Raw genomic sequence first — 21,493 nt, forward strand, 5'->3', positions numbered from 1 at the left:
GATCATATTCTAAAAAGATCCTTCCTTTGCAAATTAATTTAAGATCGAAATTCAAGAAGTTTTCTAGTATTACTAAGTAATGAGCTTCGAATTAGAATCGGTAGTCAGTCTACTTAGGAGCTTTCTTAGAGTACACTTAAAGTTTTATAGTACTTGTGTGAGTGATAACTAACTTAGTATTTCAGTATTAACTTGTACAGGCCAATTGTATCATTTTTCATAATTTAGTTCGATTAATTTTCTATACACCCCAAATTAAACAAAGAACTAAGGTAGCTTTCACACTATTTTTTTTTTTTTTTTGCTGAGCATCCTGGCCTTCCCACCACCGTTTGACATGAATCTCAATACTTGACTTAGGTGAAGAGATCCGGTTACTAGGCTTAGAGCAATCCACATTTACTTTGTGTTTTGCATTTTATTTTAGGCAGGTAGCTCTTTCCTTAAATTCAAATTTCTTCAATTGGGGTGTAGAAAAAATTATCTAATTTAAATAATACTCAAATCCTTAATTGGCCTTACAATTAATACCTACTTTACCTTGTTAGTGTGCATGTGCAATTGGAAGTGCTAATAGTCTTTAAATGACCTAGGCCACCAAGAGTCTAACCAGCTAATCTTCTCCGTGACTCACTACATTTATTAGCAAATACTTTCTAACTTACTCTTATTTCTTTTTTAGATTAATTTATTTCAAATTTTTTTTTTAATATATTAAATGCAAGGAATAACTCATAGTGGAAGGAAAAGGAAATGATAACACCTGATTTTGTTCAAGCTCTCCCTCCAACTTGACCGACATTGTCCCCAATGAAGTTTATCTAATTTATTTGTCCTAAGCAAACTGAAAACATAGAAAGCATTAGAAATTAAATAAGCTGGGTTGCCTCCCAGAAGCGCTAAGTTTTATGTCTTCAGCCAGACCAAATCTCGAAGCAATTTAATCAGAATAAGTTGGTTCATAAAGAATCATGGCATCTTCAACAGTCTCGACAGGTAATTCCAAGAATGGTTTTAATCGTTGACCATTAACTTTAAAGATAACACCATTACTTGGGTTTTCTATCTCAACAGCTCTGTGTGAAAAGACTTCTTTTACTAAAAATGGTCCTGTCCATCTAGACCTAAGCTTTCCTGAAAACAGATGTAATCTAGAGTTATATAAGAGCACCTTTTGTTCGATATTAAAAGTTTTTCTAATAATTGATTGATCATGAAATGCTTTGGTTCATTCCTTGTATATCCTTGCATTTTCATAGGCTTCATTTCTAAGTTCTTCTAATTCATTCAACTGAAGCTTCCTATGGTTTCCAACATCGTTCAAATTTGTATTTAGTTGTTTGATGGCCCATATGGCTTTGTGTTCTATCTCAATAGGCAAGTGACATGGTTTACCAAACACAATTCTATAAGGAGACATTCCTAGATTGATCTTGAAAGCGGTTCGGTATGCCCAAAGTGCATCAATTAATTTCAAAGACCAATCCTTTCTATTGGCACTAACAGTTTTTTTCAGGATCTGTTTGATTTGTCGGTTTGACACTTCAACTTTCCCACTAGTTTAAGGATGATATGGTGTGGCCAATTTGTGGGTGACATTATACTTTTTCATCAATGTTGCAAAAGGTCGGTTACAAAAATGGGTTCCCTGATCACTAATAATTGCCCTAGAAATACCGAAACGGGAGAGAATATTTTCTTTAAGAAACTTAATGACCATTTTGCTATCGGGTGTTCTACATGCAATTGCTTCTACCCATTTTGAAACATAATCAACTGCTACTAGAATATATTCATTTCCAAAGGAATTTGGAAATAGTCCCATGAAATCAATCCCCCAAACATCAAAAACTTCAACTACCAAGATTAGGTTGAGTGGCATCATGTGTCGCTTGGTGATTCGACCTATTTTCTGACATTGAGTACAACTTTTACAATATTCATGAGCATCCTTAAACAAATTGGGCCAATAAAAATCACATTGGAGAACCTTAGCAGCAGTTTTCTTAGATGCGAAGTGACCTCCACATACTTGATCATGACAAAAAGATAAAATATTCATGACTTTGTTATCTGAGATACACCTTCTAATAATTTGATCAGGACATTGTTTAAAATGATAAGGATCATCCCAAATGAAATACCTCACTTGGACAAAGAATTTATATTTATCCTGCTTAGTCCAATGAGAAGGTATCTTACCTATGGCTAAATAATTTACAATATCAGCAAATCAAGGTTCAATAGACACAGACATGAGTTGCTCATTTGGGAAAGATTCATTGATGGGTGGTTCACTAGATGGTGCGACTGGAATTCGGGACAAATGATCTGCTACAATGTTCTCAGTGCCTTTCTTGTCCCTAATTTCTAGGTCAAATTCTTGAAGGAGCAAAATCCATTTGATTAAGCATGCCTTGGCATCCTTCTTTGCTAGGAGATGTCTAATGGCTGAGTGATCGGTGTAAACAATGGTGTGGGTCCCAACCAAATAAGATCTAAATTTCTCTAAAGCAAAGACAACGGCAAGGAACTCCTTCTCAGTTGTGGTGTAGTTAAGCTGCGCATCATTTAAGGTTTTACTTGCATAATAAATCACTCTAGGCAGCTTATTTATCCATTGACCTAAGATTGCGCTCACAACATGATCGGACGCATCACACATTAATTCAAATGGTTCAGACCAGACAGGAGGATGAATGATTGGAGCTGATACAAGTGCTTTTTTTAGAAATTCAAAAGATTCCAAGCACTCATGAGTAAATTCAAATTTGGTATCCTTTGCCAAAAGATTAGTTAGTGGACGTGCTACTTTGCTAAAGTTGGCAATAAACCTTCTATAGAATCCAGCATGACCTAAAAATGAACGTATTTCTTTCACAGATTTAGGTGGTGGAAGACTTGCAATTAGATCTATTTTGGCCTTGTCCACTTCAATCCCCTTTTTAGAAATAACATGGCCAAGAACTATTCCCTGTTTGACCATAAACTGATATTTTTCCCAGTTGAGAACTAAGTGCTTCTCCTTACATCGTTCTAGAACTAATTGCAGGTGATTCAGACACTCGGAGAAGGTTAGGCCAAAAACAGAAAAGTCATCCATAAAAATTTCTAGAAATCATTCTATCATATCTGAAAACATGCTGATCATGCATCTCTGGAAGGTTGCCGGTGCATTACATAGTCCAAAGGGCATTCGTCTATAGGCAAAAGTACCAAATGGACAGGTGAATGTAGTCTTTTCTTGATCTTCAGCGGCTATGGGGATCTAATTGTAACCGGAGTATCCATCAAGAAAATAGTAAAACTCTTGTCCGGCTAGTCTTTCCAACATTTGATCAATAAATGGCAAAGGAAAGTGATCTTTCCTTGTCGCAGCATTCAACTTTCTATAGTCTATACAGACCCTCCATCCCGTTTGGGTCCTAGTTGGGATAAGTTCGTTTGCATCATTTTGGACCACTGTTACCCCAGATTTCTTGGGTACTACTTGAACTGGGCTTACCCAAGAGCTATCAAAAATAGGATAAATTATTCCACTATCTAGGAGTTTTAGAATCTCCTTTTTAACTACATCCTTCATAGCTGGATTAAGCCTTCTTTGGGCTTCTCTTGTTGGTTTAGCCTCTTCCTCTAAGTATATTCTATGTTGAACTATAGAAGGGCTTATTCCTTTGATATCTGCTATGGTCCAACCTATTGCTTCTTGATTTGCTTTTAGAACTAACACTAACTCCTCCTCTTGCTTGGGATCTAGGTCTGATGCAATAATTACAGGCAAAGTTTCTTTGGGTCCTAGATATGCATACTTGAGATGTTCTGGGAGGGGTTTCAGTTCTAAAATAGGTGCTTCCTCTATCGATGGTTTAGGTGATAATTTCACCATCTCAATGATTGGTTCAGTAGGAAGTGTCGATTCCTGATTAATCTGATTTTCTTTAAGTATTTCATTGACATCCTCAGACTCATGGATTAACCAGGGGTTAGACTCTAGGTCGACTTCATCATCACTAATGTCAATGGATTCATAAATACCATCTTGGACTACATTGACATCAGCATAAGAAGAGGATTCCTGTTCTAAGTTAAAAACATTAAGCTCAATGGTCATATTCCCAAAGGATAACTTCATTAGACCATTTCGACAATTGATTTCAGCATTGGCCGTAGCTAAGAATGGTCTTCCTAAAATGACAGGTATATGTCCTTTAGGATTCGCAACTGGCTCAGTCTCTAAAATAATAAAATCTACAGGGAAAATGAAATTTTCAACCTTTATCAGAACATCCTCGACCATTCCCTTAGGGATCCTGAGAGATCTATCGGCTAACTGTAATGTGATCCCAGTAGGTTAAAATTTTTCTAATCCTAGTTGCTCATACACCGAATATGGAAGAATATTCATACTAGTTCCTAGATCTAGTAAGGCCTTTTTTATATTGGTTTCTCCAATAACACACGAAATTGTTGGAGCTCCAGGGTCCTTATATTTAATTGGCACATGGCTAGATAGGTATGAACTGACACTTGCAGCCAAAAATACTTTCTTTGGTACATTAGTGGTCCTTTTCCTAGTGCAAAGATCTTTTAAAAATTTGGCATAAGTTGGAACCTGATGGATTATATCTAAAAGAGGAATATTAACTTGGACTTGTTTAAATACCTCTAAAATTTTGTCTAAATGTTCAGATTTATTGGATTTTAGTCTGTTTGGAAAAGGAGCTCTAGGACTTTTAAGTACTGGACTAGGTGAATTTTCAGTTTCTGGTGCTTGAGGTTGAAAGGTAGTAGTTTTAGAAGGTGACTCGGCAGATGAGTCCTCTATATCATCAAGTGCAACTACCTTATTGTCTATTTGTTTTTTCGATCTTAAGGTATGAATGGCATTTACACCATTAACTTGGTTTCCTTGTTGGGGTCGTGGACCATTTTGGTTCCTAGGATTTGGCTCAGGTTGGCTAGGTAACCTACCATGTTCTCGTTCACTAACGGTCGAAGCCAGCTGACTTACTTGCATTTCCAGACGGGCTATAGCTTGGGTGTTATTATTTATGAGTTGACCCGTGGTTTGCATAAAGCTGGTATGTGTCTTCATCATGGCTTCCAGGCTTTTCTCTAAAGAGGTAATTTTCTTGTCATTATCATGGAAGCCTGGCGGGTTGTTCATCACTGGGTTGGACCTTAGATTTTGCTGATTGAAATTTGGATTGCCTACATTAGGATTCTGGGACCATGAGAAATTCGGGTGATTCCTCCAACCTGGGTTATATGTGGGTGCATAAAGATTGTTCAATGGTCCTTGATAGATGGCATTCACCTGTGCACACTCATTCGAGTAGGAACATTCTTCTAAGACATGGTCTGGTGCATTGCACCCTTTACACATGGGTGCAGATATTTGATTTACATTGGCTGGTCTCTGTAATTCTAAGGCTTCCAATCTACGTGTTAAGGTTGCAATCTTGGCCTCTGATGCTAGGGTTGGTTGAATTTGATGCATTCCTCCTCTTGAAGGTGTAGCTTTATCAGGTTCCCTAGTTGTTTCCCACTGTAAATTTTTCTCGGCTAGGTCTTCTAAGAATTGCCAAGCTTCAGTAGTTTCTTTGTCTATAAATTGGCCTTGGCACATGGACTCTAGCATGGTTCTTGAGTTTGAATCAAACCCCTCATAGATGATCTGGCATAGTCTCCAAGTTTCTATTCCATGGTTTGGGCATTGGGTCAAAAGATTCTTGAAACGATCCAAGTACTTCCAAAATGATTCACCAGCTAGTTGGTAAAATTGATTTATTTCATTCCTAATCTTAGCTGTTTTATGATGGGGGAAATACTTTTTCAAAAATGTTCTCACAAAGCCCTCCCAGGTAGTGACAGAATGGTTTGGCAGACTATAAAGCCACTTCTTAGCATTATCCTTAAGGGCAAAGTTGATTAATCTAAGTTTGACCTCATCCTCTGTTAATTGCAGTTTCATGGTTGCACATACCTCCTCAAATTCTCTAATAAATATATAAGCATCCTCTAATCCTGTGAATTTTGGAAGCATATTTATGATTTGAGGTTTGATTTCAAAATTGTTAGCTGTGGGTTGTGGCAACCTGATACAAGATGGTTGGATGGAGCCAACTGGATAACACAAATCCTTAAGGGTCATGGGTTGGATTGGTTCAGCCATTGGAACAACAGGAATTGACTCAATTCTAACTAGACGACCCGACACTCTTCTCCACACACGAGGTGTATGGTTCTCGATGTTTATACAATTTTTTTTTTAAATTTTTATGTATAAGAAAAAGAAAGAAAAGAGAAAAAGTTCTAAAGAAAAGATCCTAAAGAGTCCTAAATCTAAAGAAAAGTAACCAAATTAATTTAAATTTTAATAATTTTTTTTTTTATTTTTCAAACAAGTGAAACAATAAATTAAACTCAATCTATCCTAGGGTTAACCTAAATCTAGACAGCTCCTAACTGTTCCAAGATGACCCTTCAAGCCTTCCAAGTAGAGATTGATCAATTAGTTAGCCAGGTAAGTATAAGAGGTGGGAGGTTCACTCATCGTTGCCTTTCTAGACACCAAACGAGTTGGCGAGGCCAACAACTGAACCAATTTAACAAACCACCCTCAGGGACTTGCCTAGACACCAACTAATCAAACAACTCAAACTTGGTAGAACTCTTAGGGTTCCTTGTCCTATTGAGCTCAAATTTCTTAAGGTTGACGTCTAATTGATTTTAAGATTAAAGGTCTAGGTAATGCAATATGATGGAGATGGTTTTTGGGCTAAGGAAGGGTAATGAAATCCCCACCTTATCTTGTTAATGGGTTGATGCCCTCTTCTTCTGCAAAATATAATAACAAGTATCAATTTCCTAATAAAGTTAGATAATTTAGATATTAATTGATACTTTTTATGTCAATTTGTGACATAAATCAGTTGGCAGGGCCAGTGTACCAGCGGGAATTTCGAAGAGTCCTTTCGTATCGCCCCGAATCGAAAAGACCCCAGCACGCGCATATTTAATGCCAAAATATCTGGAGGCGGTCGTGCGCAGGATTCGAGGGGACAACTTCGGCTATGCCAATCTCTCTGTACTTCCTTCATTCGAAATTCAAACTCGGAAGTAGGGGGACTGGTGTTGGGTATAAAATACCCACAGCTGAAGTTCTCAGCGGGATTAACCCTTGCGGGCTCTGTCCACGACTCCAAGGGGGACTCCGCCCGGACTCCTACGAGAGCCGGGCTCCGTCGCCAACTTCAACTGACGGTAAGCTCCGTCCGGACTCCTACGGGAGCCAGACTTTGCGCCTGACTTTAATTGCAGGAGGACTCCGTCCAGACTCCTACGAAAGCCGGGCTCCGTCCATGACTCCAAGGGGGACTCCACCCGGACTCCTACGGGAGCCGGGCTCCGCCCATGACTTCAATCGCAAGGAGGACTCCGTCCGGACTCCTACAGGAGCCGGGCTCCGTCGCCAACTTCAACTGCCGGTAAGCTCCGTCCAGACTCCTACGGGAGCCAGACTTCGCACCTGACTTTAATTGCAGGAGGACTCCGCCCGGACTCCTACGGGAGCCGAGCTCCGTCCACGACTCCAAGGGGGACTCCGCCCGGACTTCTACGGAAGCCGGACTCCACCCACGACTTCAACCGCAAGGAGGACTCCACCCGGACTCCTACGGGAGTCGGGCTCCGTCGCCAACTTCAACTGTCAGTAAGCTCCGTCCGGACTCCTACGGGAGCCGAACTTCGCACCTGACTTTAATTGCAGGAGGACTCCGCTCGGACTCCTACGGGAGCCGAGCTCCGTCCACGACTCCAAGGGGGACTCTGCCCGGACTCCTACAGGAGTCGGGCTCCGCCCACGACTTCAACCGCAAGGAGGACTCCGCCCGGACTCCTACGGGAGCCGGGCTCCGTCGCCAACTTCAACTGCCGGTAAGCTCCGTCCGGACTCCTACGGGAGCCGGACTTCGCACCTGACTTTAATTGCTGGAGGACTCCGTCCGAACTCCTACGGGAGCCGGGCTCCATCCACGACTCCAAGGGGGACTCCGCCCGGACTCCTACGGGAGCCGGGCTCCGCCCATGACTTCAACCGCAAGGAGGACTCCGCCCGGACTCCTACGGGAGCCGGGCTCCGTCGCCAACTTCAACTGACGGTAAGCTCCGTCCGGACTCCTACGGGAGCCGAACTTTGCGCCTGACTTTAATTGCAGGAGGACTCCGCCCGGACTCCTACGGGAGCCGAGCTCCGTCCACGACTCCAAGGGAGACTCCGCCCGGACTCCTACGGGAGCCGGGCTCCGCCCACGACTTCAACCGCAAGGAGGACTCCGCCCGGACTCCTACGGGAGCCGGGCTCCATCGCCAACTTCAACTGCCGGTAAGCTCCGTCCGGACTCCTACGGGAGCCGGACTTTGCACCTGACTTTAATTGCAGGAGCACTCCGCCCGGACTCCTACGGGAGGCGAGCTCCGTCCACGACTCCAAGGGGGACTCCGCCCGGACTCCTACGGGAGCCGGGCTCCGCCCATGACTTCAACCGCAAGGAGGACTCCGCCCGGACTCCTACGGGAGCTGGGCTCCGTCGCCAACTTCAACTACCGGTAAGCTCCGTCTGGACTCCTACGGGAGCCGGACTTCGCACCTGACTTTAATTGCAGGAGGACTCCGCCCGGACTCCTATGGGAGCCGAGCTCCATCCATGACTCCAAGGAGGACTTCGCCCGGACTCCTACGGGAGCCTGGCTCTGCCCACGACTTCAACCGCAAGGAGGACTCCGCCCAGACTCCTACGGGAGCCGGGCTCCGTCGCCAACTTCAACTGCCGGTAAGCTCTGTCCGGACTCCTACGGGAGCCGAACTTCGTGCCTGACTTTAATTGCAGGAGGACTCCGTCCGGACTCCTACGGGAGTCGGGCTCCATCCACGACTCCAAAGGGGACTCCGCCCGGACTCCTACGGGAGCCGAACTTCGCCCACGACTTCAACCGCAAGGAGGACTCCGCCCGGACTCCTACGGGAGTCGGGCTCCGTCGCCAACTTCAACTGCCGGTAAGCTCCGTCCGGACTCCTACGGGAGCCGGACTTCGCGCCTGACTTTAATTGCAGGAGGACTCCGTCCGGACTCCTATGGGAGCCGGGCTCCGTCCACGACTCCAAGGGGGACTCCGCCCGGACTCCTACGGGAGCCGGGCTCCACCCACGACTTCAATCGTAAGGAGGACTCCGTCCGGACTCCTACGGGAGCCGGGCTCCGTCACCAACTTCAACTGCAGGTAAGCTCCGTCTGTACTCCTACGGGAGCCGGACTTCGCACCTGACTTTAATTGCAAGAGGACTCCGCCCGGACTCCTACGGGAGCCGGGCTCCGCCCACGACTTCAATCTTAAGGAGGACTCCGCCCGAACTCCTACGGGAGCCGGGCTCTGTCACCAACTTCGACCGCTGGTAAGCTCCGTCCGGACTCCTACGAGAGCCGGACTTCTCCCCGACTTTGATTGCAGGTGAACTCCGCCCGGACTCCTACGGGAGCCGGGCCTCGTCTCTGACTCCGGCTGCAGACAAACTCCGCCCAAACTCCTACGGGAGCCGGGCCTCGTCTCCGGCTCCGACAGCAAGCGGACTCCGCCCGGACTCCTACGGGAGCCAGGCTCCGTCACCAACTCTGACCGCTGCCGAACTTCAGCCGACGGATCTGCACTCCCTGACGTGACACAGCAACCGCCACGATCCTGCTCCACTTCTTGCGATGGATTTCACACAGCTCCATTATTCCCTAACAGACCGCTATGGCGGCCACGACTCTGCTCCACTTCCTGCGACGGATCCTGCGCGGCCCCACTATTCCCTGGCAGACCGCTATGATGCCCACGATCCTGCTCCACCTCCTGTAACGGATACTGCGCGATTCTTCCATCCTCTGGTAAGTCGCGACAACGGACGTCGCTCCACTCCCTACGGCAGACTCCACGTGGCGCGCTACAGTGAGGGCCACGGGTCCACTCCACTACTCCTCGCAACAAATTCCTCCTGACTGTGGGCGGCCCACTACCAGACGGTTATGAACGTCGCTATCAGTCTGTTATGCCCTCCACCTATAAAAAGGGGGACCCCAGATACGTTATTCTATAAGCTCTTATTTTTACCTAAAAACTCTGCTAAAATTTCCGTTCGAGTACTCCATTCTTGTTGAGGTAGAGAACTGACTTGAGCGTCGAAGGGTCTTGCCGGAGCAACCCCACCTCCGATTTAGACTTCTCTTGCAGGTCCCAACGACGACCGCGACTCCCTCGACTCCAGCTTCTCCGATGCAAGCGGATTTTTGCACCAACAATGTTGATGAGGGACTCCGAACCTCTCCGGAGATGCCGGCTGCTAACAAAATGAGCCAGGAACTGATGGCTCATCTGATCAAAGAAAAAGATGGTACCTGGCTTCAATGCCAAATACCAGTTCCTTGCTACTCCCCTTCAGGGTGGATGAGAAAGCTCGGCACAAAATGACGTCTGGCATACCATGGAGCAGCATCATTGTCCGGAAGGCTTCCAGGTGGTCGATCGGGTCCGAGGTCCCGTCATAGCTTTTGAATTGGGGGAGCTTGAAGTTTGTCAGGATCAGTTCCTGCATGATCATTTGAGAAAAAGGAGGGTCAGTACAGATGTCCTCACCATAAGCAGGGAGAGCGTGGTGGAGTTCTTCAATCCGCCGGTTCATCTCCTGGAGCTTTCGATCCAGGAAGTCCTCGCGACTACGGGTCTCGAGGGTCTTCGGGTGGAATGGAGGTAGAGATCCTCCAGGAGTAAAATCGTGATCGGACTGAGGACTCTCCACCCTCAAATTCGTCTTTTCGGAAAAGACGGGGTGACTGGCCCAAATGGCCCACCCTACCGTCGGATTTTGGAATTCCGATGGTGTTCTCTCCAACCGCACCAACGCCTGCAGCTGTTGTTGCTATTGCATGGCCTGCACCACTTCAGTGAGGCTCCTGCTAAACCAACAGGTCGAATTATTCTGCTCCGACTGCCGTTGTCAGAGGAGGAGGAGGAGGAGGAGCTTGGAAAACTGGAGGTGAGGCCGGAGCCTGAGATCTGGCCGCGAAGGCCGTGGATCGCCTGGTGGATGCTCTACGGGGAGGCATCAGGTAATGGTCTAGTAGAAGAAGGAGAAGAGAATGTCGGAGAAGATGACCAAAATCGGTCCCGTTGAGCACTCCTTTAAGAACAAGGGTACTGCAAAGACACACAGCGCCCTTCCTCTAGCGCCAATTCTGTTGGTGCAGAATTCCATCGAAGTTGGAGAAGCTGGAGCTGGGATGACCGCGGCCACCACCGGGACCTGTAAAAAAAATCTAAACCGGAGTTGGGGGTGCTCCGACAAGACCCTCCGATGCTCAAGTCAGTACTCTGCTTCAACAGAAATGGAGTGCTTGAACGAAAATTTTGGTAGAGTTTCGAAATAGAGTTACCAGCTTAGAGAAGAACATGTCTGGAGGTTCCTTATTTATAGACGGAGGGTGTAACTGACTGACAGCGACATCTGTAACCATTTGGTAGTGGACCGCTCAGAGCCGCGTGGAGTTTGTTACGGAGAGTAGTGGCATCATGGGTCGTTCAGGGCCACGTGAAGCTCGTTGCGGAGAGTGGAGTGGTATCCATTGTCGAGACTTGCCAGAGAGTGGTGGAGTTGCATGAAATCCGTTGCAGGGAGTGGAGCAGGAGGGTGGCTCTTGTCGTGACTTGTCAGAGAGCTCTGATCCGTCGGCTGGAGCTCTGTTGGGACATCTGATGGAGTAGAATGGCTCTCTATTGTTGGTCTGGGAGAAGCTCGGATGTCTCCAAAGCTGCTGACGAGTCTACTGTTGTCGGGTGGCTTAGGCGCTGATACTACGGATGGGAGTCACCTGCTGTAGAAGCTCGGATAGAAACTTTCCATTGACCAACTCCGGAGCTATTTCTGCTGTCAAGATTTGCTCCGATGGGATATAGGTATAAATGTCCCTCCGACCTGAGACCGCCACGGTGACTTGCAAGCAACTCACTGCACTTAGGCACTGGACTACCTGAATTTCTAATTCAGTGACGGAAGGTTGCTGGGTGTAGTCAAGTACTTGACTTGTCGGTGCGTGTGTCAAGATGGGATTGACCACTCCAGTTTAGGAGCTGTGTACAGTCGTGTTTCAATTTAGCAAAACCTTGGCCAGGGTAGTCCTAGTGAGGAGTCACAGGACTAATTGAGTTGAGCACGATTCGGATGATATGATCAGGGTTGACAGTTTAACTCTGAGTCATCCTAAACACAGGGGTCAAAAGGGATGAATTATACGGTAACCATATTCACGTAGGTTCTGAATGTTGCGATTGTGATTATTCGACCTATCCGATCGTTGGGTACCATTGCTAGATGGTCACTTCGATTAGTACAGAAATTGGTTCCTGTGCTACTGGCTTAGGTTCGAACCTGCGGGGTCACACACATTAGAGGTTCCTTTCTGATCTGATGACTGATTATGAGTCTTATCTATCTGGAACTCTATGATTGAGAATTAGGATTCTCTAATCATGAGTTCCACACATTTTGGGTACCGGGGTCAAAATTTTGAATTTCGAATTTTGAATTTGAAATTTGAACTCTTTGATCATGGTTTCATATCGATGGTCTCTGATGCCTGATTGCCCATCGGATTTGGACTCAATATTTATGAGAGGTTTAATTAGTAATTTAATCACTAATTAACTCAATTTGATTGAGTAATTAATTTTGGATCAAGTCCAATTGAATTGGATTCAGTTTGGATTGACCCGATTAGGTTAAATGTTGACCTAATCGCTAAGGTGGTTTAGTCCCTGATTTGATCAGAGGTTAGGTTTAGTTAATTTCTGATTTGATTAGGATTTTATTAAGCCTAATTAAGCCTAATTATATTGGGTTTAATTTGGTCTAATTGTGCTCAACCTATTTTAAACTAGGTTGGCTCAATTTGAATCAAACCACCTTGTTTTAAATTCCCTGCGTCACCCAACTTCCTTGCACCCATTTGAATTCACGAGAAGAAACTTCTCGTGAAATTTTTCTCACGTAAAACCCTTCCCCACGTCCTCATTTGTGCACCATATGGATGGATAAATTAATTAGTTAGCCATTCAAATTCAAAGCATGTTTGAATTTGAATGGATAACTTATCACTTGCCCTTTCCTCTTTATCCATTTTGTGCGCCACATTACTTACACGAGAAAAGGTTTCTCGTGAAACTTTTCCACGCACAAAGAGCCACGCCCCTTCTCTTCTCACGCCCAAAAGGATAGGGATAAGTTGGTTTTCGTTTGAATTCAAATTTGATTTGAATTCAAATGTGTAACCTCTTGTCTTTATCCTCTCACGCGGATAAGACACGTTCGATGTTGTTTTAAAAAGAGGAGAAAGGTGGGACGTGCGTAGAAAAATTAGGAGAGAAACTTTGGGGTGTGAGAAAGGCTTCTACACAAGGTGAAGGTCCAAAACCTTCCGAGAGAAAAAGAAATAAAAGAGAGAAAATTGGGCGCAGGGTTTTTGGTGTGTACCCTAGGGTTTCTACCTAGGGTTCGGGAAGTGAGATTGGTGTGCCACGAGTGTCGTGAGTCCACCAAATTTTAGAGAGAGATCCATCAGCCTCTCAAGTAACTGTGCAGATGATTCAGAGCATCCAAAAAGTCGGCACACATCGATCGAAGGAGTTCGATCAACATCTGCCATCAAAAGGGTGAAATCACGAACTAGCATTCGTGAGGAGCTGATCAGACGGGAGCTTCGTGTGGACGATCCGAAGAGGCCAGACACTTGGGTGGCTGCGACATGATGATCAGAGTCCTCCGACGGTGATCAGATTGCGGTGATCGACTACCCGCAAAAGGTGATGTATTCTGAATACAGTACTGTAAAACGTTTACTGATTCAAATTTGAATTTCAAATTTAAATGCATGCTGTTGTATCATATTTAGATCCTAGTGTAGGGTTAATTAGTATTAATTAATGAGATTAATTAATAATTCCGCTGTAAAATAGTAATTTTGAAAAAGTTTTAAAATTATCATTTTGCCCCTGCACTAAATTTTTGCTTCAATTGGTATCAGAGCAGGTTCTAGAATATGATATACATATGCATGCGTAGATTAAGGTGTAATCTATAAGTTTAAATTTAAAATTCAAAATTCGAAATTCGAAATTCAAAAAGATTTGAAATTTGAAATTTGAAATTTGTTAAAAGTTTCAAATTTGAAATTTAAAATTTGAAATTTGGTTGAAATCTCAAATTTGAAATTTGAAATTTGAAATTTGAAATTTGAAATTCAAAATTTGAAATTTGAAATTTGAAATTTTGGTTGAAATCTCAAATTTAAAATTTGAAATTCGAAATTTGAAATTTGAAATTCAAAATTCAAAATTTAAAATTCAAAGATTGAAAATTCGAAATTTGAAATTTGGTTGAAATCTCAAATTTGAAATTTAAAATTTGAAATTTGAAATTTGAAATTCAAAATTTAAATTTTGAAATTTGTATATTTAGATATACATGATCCAAGTAGCAAGTAATCTAATTGGGTTGGTTGCCATGGCCGTCCGGTCATAGGAGAAAAGTAGGGTTTAAAGGCCCTCTCTTCCCATTCGATGGGGTCTCCTATGGCGGTAGGGGTGCCGATGCAATTATATCCCATGCCGATGAAGCAGCGAAAGGACTTAATTAAGAAATTTATCATGAATGTGTTAGATTAGATCTAAAAGAAAATTTATGATTTATTTTGAGTTATTTTCTGTTATGAAATGAGCAATAGAATTGCTGTTTATGAAATGTGCTGACCCGTTTGTGAAATGAGTTAACACATTTTGTGAACAGAAAATAAAATCTTTCAAATTTGAAAATTATTTTCGAAATGCCAAACCCTGACCCATCAGCCCAAGTACTTAATTAAAAGAATTAAGTGTTGTCTAGTAGGTCTAGAATTGTGAATTAAGACCTAAGACAATTGCATAAACTTTTGGGTCAATGGGTTAGATGAATTAGGTCCATAATTGGGTTAGACCTAAGGTTAGTTTAAAAAATGGACGAATTGGAGTAATTGGTCAAATCTAATCAAAAGTTGAATTAGATTAGGTCAAGGATACTCTAGACTCAACTTCAATAGTTGTAGTTGAATGGGTCCATGTCTTTAACTAGACCAAGATGGACTTAATTCATGGCTACGCGGTGGAGCTCTATTTACTAAGTTGATCAAAATTAAAACTAATGAATCGGTTGGTGTCTAAGGTAAGTTCGGCAGTTTTGACCAGTGGTTCTTAAGCGGGAGCTACTCGCATTGATTCGATCATTGACGAGTTAATGGCAAATCCCCACCACTGATCTCACTTACCTGGCCAATCTAGTAAGTTAGATTTTGATTAGATCACTTGGTGATTAGAGCTCACCCATGTCATTAGGTAAATCAGTAAGACTGATTTAGGTGCTTCTAATGCCAGCTTTAATTAAATCCTTTTTAATCTGACTTGGTGAAGTCAGTGGGAGGATTGAAATTGGCTGGATGATTTCTTCTCTACTATTCTTTAATAAAATCCTCAAAATTATTAGGTCCCTAAAATGATTAAGTTATAATGATAACTAAGTCATAGCCTCCCATTAAGTGAATGATAATGAGTCCATTAGTTCAATAATCATTGGAGGCCCAAAGGCCTGGTGCTCATTGGCTAATGAAATTATTATTCATAATATGATAATTTGATTGAGTCTTTCTGATGGTGGTTAGGTTGGCCGGCCAAAGTCGGGCTTGATCATTTATTGGTCCGATTCACTAAATTAAGTCATGTTAATGGTTGGACCTAACCAGATCTTTTCAGTGGAGGCCAAAGCCTACTGATTAGGTTCTGGGGCAAAATAAATTACTAGAAGTTGTTTAGAGAAACAACTGGTTAAGAACCTACCCATAGATGCACATGGGTTGACCAACCAAAGTTGGGCTCGTGTGTAGTCTGTGTGGATTCTAGTATCCATTAAGGAATTAAAGTAATTCCTCGAATTGGAGGATGAGGCTACCAGTTCGTAAAAATATTGGGAAAAACTTTAGACTAAAGTTCAAGTCTTTAGTATTAATTTATGTACTAATAGAGGTCTCGTTTTTCTTTAAGCAGCTATGGCCACTACCCTGTCGCTCCGGTCATTATTAGATAATGACAAGCTCATGGGACCCAATTTCGATAGCTGGTATCGAAAATTGAAAATCGTCCTTGAGTATGAACGGATCCTTTATGTAGTAACGGATCCAGCACCTGAGGAGCCAGCTCCGAACGCTAGTAAAGCGATCCGAGACACTTACTTGAAGTGGCTCAATGACCGCACCACCGTTCGATGTATTATGCTGGCAGCAATGAATGACGAGTTCAGCCGAAGGTTTGAGAACGCCCAGCCACAGGAGATGCTTCAAATGTTGAACGACTCCTTTGGCACGCCTGACGATGTTGAAAGGCACAAAACTAGTTGTGCTATTTTCAATGCTCGAATGAGGGATGGGGCCTCAGTCACTTATCATGTACTGTATATGATCGAGATGATTGAGCGCCTAAGCAAATTGGGCTTTCCTCTGCACGAGCAGCTCGATAAGGATGCGATCCTTAATTCCTTGCCCAAGTCCTTCCTCCCATTTCTTACTCATTTTCGAATGACAAAGCCTGCAGTAAACTACCACGGATTGTTTGTGTTGCTGCAGAACTTTGAGAAGGATCACCAACTCCATAAGGAGTCGGTGAATGTAGTGAGAGGGTCTTCTTCTCGTCGTCAACCCTTTGGGAAGGGGAAGAAGAACAAGAAGAAGAAAAATAAGAAGGTGCAATCTCATGCTGGGACAGTAGCACGGGGTCAGACCAAGAAGCGCAAGCATGACCAGAGCCAGGCGGAGTGCTTCTTTTGCAAGAAGCACGGGCATTGGAAGAGGAACTGTCCTCAATACATTGCCTCCCTGGACCCGAACAGGCCAAAGAAGAAGCAAGGTAATTATATGATAACTCCTTGTAACTTTTCGATTTGTGATACTACTGCTTGGGTATTGGATACCGGAAGCCCTTATCATATTTGTAATTCGATGCAGGGTCTGTAGGTCAGTAGAAGATTTGATGAAGGCGAGAGGTTCCTGAACGTTGGAGATGGAAGCAAAGTTCCAGTTCTAGCTTTAGGAATCATGAGTCTTGTAATCAATTCTCGTAATGTAATTCTGAGTGAATGTCACTATTGTCTAAGTTTTTTATTAAATATTATTTCTGTAGGCCTTTTGGCCATGTACGGTTATGATTTTTTAATAAAAGAAAATATTTGCAATATCATTTTGAATGGTGTTACAATATTTGTTGGACAATTAAATAATGGAATTTACTTACTATCACAGCCTGTTAATGTGGTTCAAAAATTCGGTAAACGCTCTAGAATAGATAATGTGTCAGAAGTCTACCTTTGGCACTGTAGGCTAGGTCATATCAATAAGAACAGGATAAACAGGTTGGCTCAAGAAGGAATTCTTGAAGTTAGTGATTGTGAATCACTTCCAACCTGTGAGTCCTGTCTTCTTGGAAAGATGACCAAGTCACCTTTTACTGGAAAAGGTGAGCGAGCCAGTGAACTCTTAGGTCTGGTACATTCTGATGTATGTGGACCCATGAGCTCAAGTGCAAGAGGTGGATTTTTCTACTTCATAACCTTCACAGACGACCTATCTAGGTATGGGTATGTCTATTTAATGAAGCATAAGTCGGAATCATTTGAAATGTTCAAACTATTCCGAATGAGGTAGAAAAACAAACTGGGAAGTGTATTAAAACTCTTCGATCTGATCGAGGAGGTGAATATCTTTCCAATGAGTTTCTGACGTATCTAGGGGAGAATGGGATTCTCTCTCAGTGGACTCCTCCTGGAACACCACAGCATAATGGTGTGTCTGAAAGGAGGAATCGGACCCTGTTAGACATGGTTCGATCCATGATGGGGTTTGCTGGTCTGCCGATCTCCCTCTGAGGATATGCGCTCGAATCGGCTTGTTACCTTCTAAATAGAGTTTCGAGTAAGTCTGTAGCCAAAACGCCATATGAGATATGGATAGGACGTAAGCCAGTACTCTCGCACCTTAGGGTTTGGGGGTGTCCGGCTTATGTTAAACGTTTAATTACAGACAAGCTTGGACCTAGGTCTGACAAGTGTAATTTTATAGGGTACCCAAAAGAGACCAAAGGGTATTATTTCTACCTTGCTGATGAGCAAAAGGTGTTTGTCAGCCTTAAGGCAATCTTTTTAGAAAAGGAGTTCCTTAATGAAGGAACTGTTGCCTCTAAAGTCGAACTTGACGAAGTTCGACAGGTGGAAAAACCGACACATGTTACTGAACCTGAACCGGATTTGATTAGATCAGATCCGGAGCCCATTGATTATGCATCCTTAAGGCGGTCTGGTAGAGTACCACATCAACCGGACAGATACTATGGTTTCTTGGTCCGGGATGGTGATCCTATCGAACTTGATGAAAACGATGAGGATCCGATCACCTACATGGAGGCAATGCAGAGACCTGACTCTGAGAAATGGCTAGAGGCCATGAAATCCGAAATGGAGTCCATGAAGGTCAACGATGTGTGGACATTGGTTGACCCACCCGAAGGAGTAAAACCCATAGGGTGTAAGTGGGTCTTCAAAAGGAAGAGGGGCGCAGACGAAAAGGTGGAGACCTATAAAGCCCGTCTGGTTGCCAAGGGATATCATCAACGTTATGGTATAGACTATGACGAGACGTTTTCTCCTGTGGCAATGCTCAAATCCATTCGGATTATGCTTGCGATAGCTACCCATCTGGATTATGAAATCTGGCAGATGGATGTGAAGACAGCTTTCCTAAATGGAGAGCTGGACGAAGAGGTGTATATGATACAACCTGAAGGGTTCACATCCACAGATGAGTCTAAGGTGTGCAAGCTACAGAGGTCCATTTATGGACTTAAGCAGGCATCTCGGAGTTGGAACATACGTTTTGATAGGACGATCAAAACGTATGGCTTCGTTAAGAACGGAGAAGAATCCTGCATTTATAAGTGGGCTAATGGTCCAGCAGTAGTATTTCTTGTATTGTATGTGGATGACATTCTCTTAATCGAGAATGATGTCCCTGCATTACAGGGAATAAAGATTTGGCTATCGTCACAGTTCTCCATGAAGGATCTGGGAGAAGCTTCCTACATCCTAGGGATGAGGATCTATAGGGATAGATCCAAAAAGTTGCTTGGCTTATCCCAGTCCACGTACATTGATACTATGCTGAAAAGGTTCAGCATGAAAAATTCCAAGAAAGGCTATCTACCGATAGGCCATGGAATTTCTCTCTCGAAGAGGCATTGTCCGACAACACCTCAAGAGAGAGAGCGTATGGGTAGGATTCCATATGCTTCGACAGTGAGATCTATCATGTACGCCATGACATGTACACGACCAGATGTGGCATACTCACTAGGGGTAGTGAGTAGATACCAATCTGATCCAGGAGAGAATCACTGGAAGGTTGTTAAAACCATCCTGAAGTATTTAAGAAATACTAAGGACCAGTGGCTTATATATGGTGAATCGGACTTGAGACTTATAGGGTTTACAGACTCTAGTTTCCAGTCTGATCGCGATGATAGCAAGAGTGTGTCAGGATTTATTTTTACCCTTAATGGTGGGGCTGTCTGCTGGAAGAGTTCCAAGCAGCACACTGTGGCTGATTCAGTATGCGAGGCGGAGTATATTGCTGCATCAGATGCTGCCAAAGAAGCGGTGTGGCTGAGGAAATTCATCACCGAGCTCGGAGTAGCACCCTCCCTTGTTGGTCCAGTTCTGCTCTACTGCGACAGCTCTGGAGCCATTGCTCAGGCGAAGGAACCAAAGGCACACCAGCGGACGAAGCATATTCTGCGCCGCTACCATCTCATCCAGGAGATCGTGGATCGAGGTGACGTCGACCTTCAGAAGATCGACGGGAAGGAGAACCTGGCCGACCCATTCACTAAAGCCATTGCGGTGAAGGAGTTCAACGACTACAAGTCGAAGATGGGTATTAGATACTGCACCGATAGGCTTTAGGCCAAGTGGGAGATTGTTGGGAATAGTGTCCCAAAGCCAATCGTCAGCCTGTTGACGGTTGTGCTCCTTTTGTATTAGTACATGAATTATAAATAAATAAAAGTTATTTTGGTATTTTTTCATCACAAATGTTTCATCTTCTAATGAACTCCTGTGTTGTGGTGAAGTTCTTTGGACTATTTAGACTCGACAAAGGAGGATTTGTCGTTTAGTCCTTAAACATGTTCGCGACCAAATGATACGTTGTTACCAAGGACGACAATATTTATCGAGCATAGGTCGTTGTGTGCCATATGGGTTGGTTGTCCTCATAACCAAAGAGTGTGGAGACACTGGTATGGCATACAGGTGAGATGTAATGGTACATCTGTACTGAATGTGACCAACTCCGGAGCTATTTCTGCTGTCAAGATTTGCTCCGATGGGATATGGGTATAAATGTCCCTCCGACCTGAGACCGCCACGGTGACTTGCAAGCAACTCACTGCACTTAGGCACTGGACTACCTGAATTTCTAATTCAGTGATGGAAGGTTGCTGGGTGTAGTCAAGTACTTGACTTGTCGGTGCGTGTGTCAAGATGGGATTGACCACTCCAGTTTAGGAGCTGTGTACAGTCGTGTTTCAATTTAGCAAAATCTTGGTCAGGGTAGTCCTAGTGAGGAGTCACAGGACTAATTGAGTTGAGCACAATTCGGATGATATGATCAGGGTTGACAGTTTAACTCTGAGTCATCCTAAACACAGGGGTCAAAAGGGATGAATTATACGGTAACCATATTCACGTAGGTTCTGAATGTTGCGATTGCGATTATTCGACCTATCCGATCGTCGGGTACCATTGCTAGATGGTCACTTCGATTAGTACAGAAATTGGTTCCTGTGCTACCGGCTTAGGTTCGAACCTGCGGGGTCACACACATTAGAGGTTCCTTTCTGATCTGATGGCTGATTATGAGTCTTATCTATCTGAAACTCTATGATTGAGAATTAGGATTCTCTAATCATGAGTTCCACACATTTTGGGTACCGGGGTCAAAATTTTGAATTTCGAATTTTGAATTTGAAATTTGAACTCTTTGATCAGGGTTTCATATCGATGGTCTCTGATGCCTGATTGCCCATCGGATTTGGACTCAACATTTATGAGAGTTTTAATTAGTAATTTAATCACTAATTAACTCAATTTGATTGAGTAATTATTTTTGGATCAAGTCCAATTGAATTGGATTCAGTTTGGATTGACCCGATTAGGTTAAATGTTGACCTAATCGCTAAGGTGGTTTAGTCCCTGATTTGATCAGGGATTAGGTTTAGTTAATTTCTGATTTGATTAAGATTTTATTAAGCCTAATTAAGCCTAATTATATTGGGT

At 43.5% G+C, this 21,493-nt stretch overlaps 1 non-coding gene and 1 pseudogene across 1 annotated transcript; both read left to right on the top strand.

Moving 5' to 3' along the window:
- The window catches only part of LOC140858003 (beta-glucosidase 22-like), a 72,066-nt pseudogene that overhangs the window by 12,387 nt on the left and 38,186 nt on the right, over positions 1–21,493 (top strand).
- On the top strand, positions 5,700–5,806 carry LOC140858299 (small nucleolar RNA R71). Its single transcript, XR_012141865.1, has one exon. It is a non-coding gene; the product is annotated as a small nucleolar RNA R71 (small nucleolar RNA).

The sequence above is a fragment of the Elaeis guineensis genome, chromosome 5 (assembly GCF_000442705.2).
Source record: "Elaeis guineensis isolate ETL-2024a chromosome 5, EG11, whole genome shotgun sequence".
Lineage (NCBI taxonomy): Eukaryota > Viridiplantae > Streptophyta > Magnoliopsida > Arecales > Arecaceae > Elaeis > Elaeis guineensis.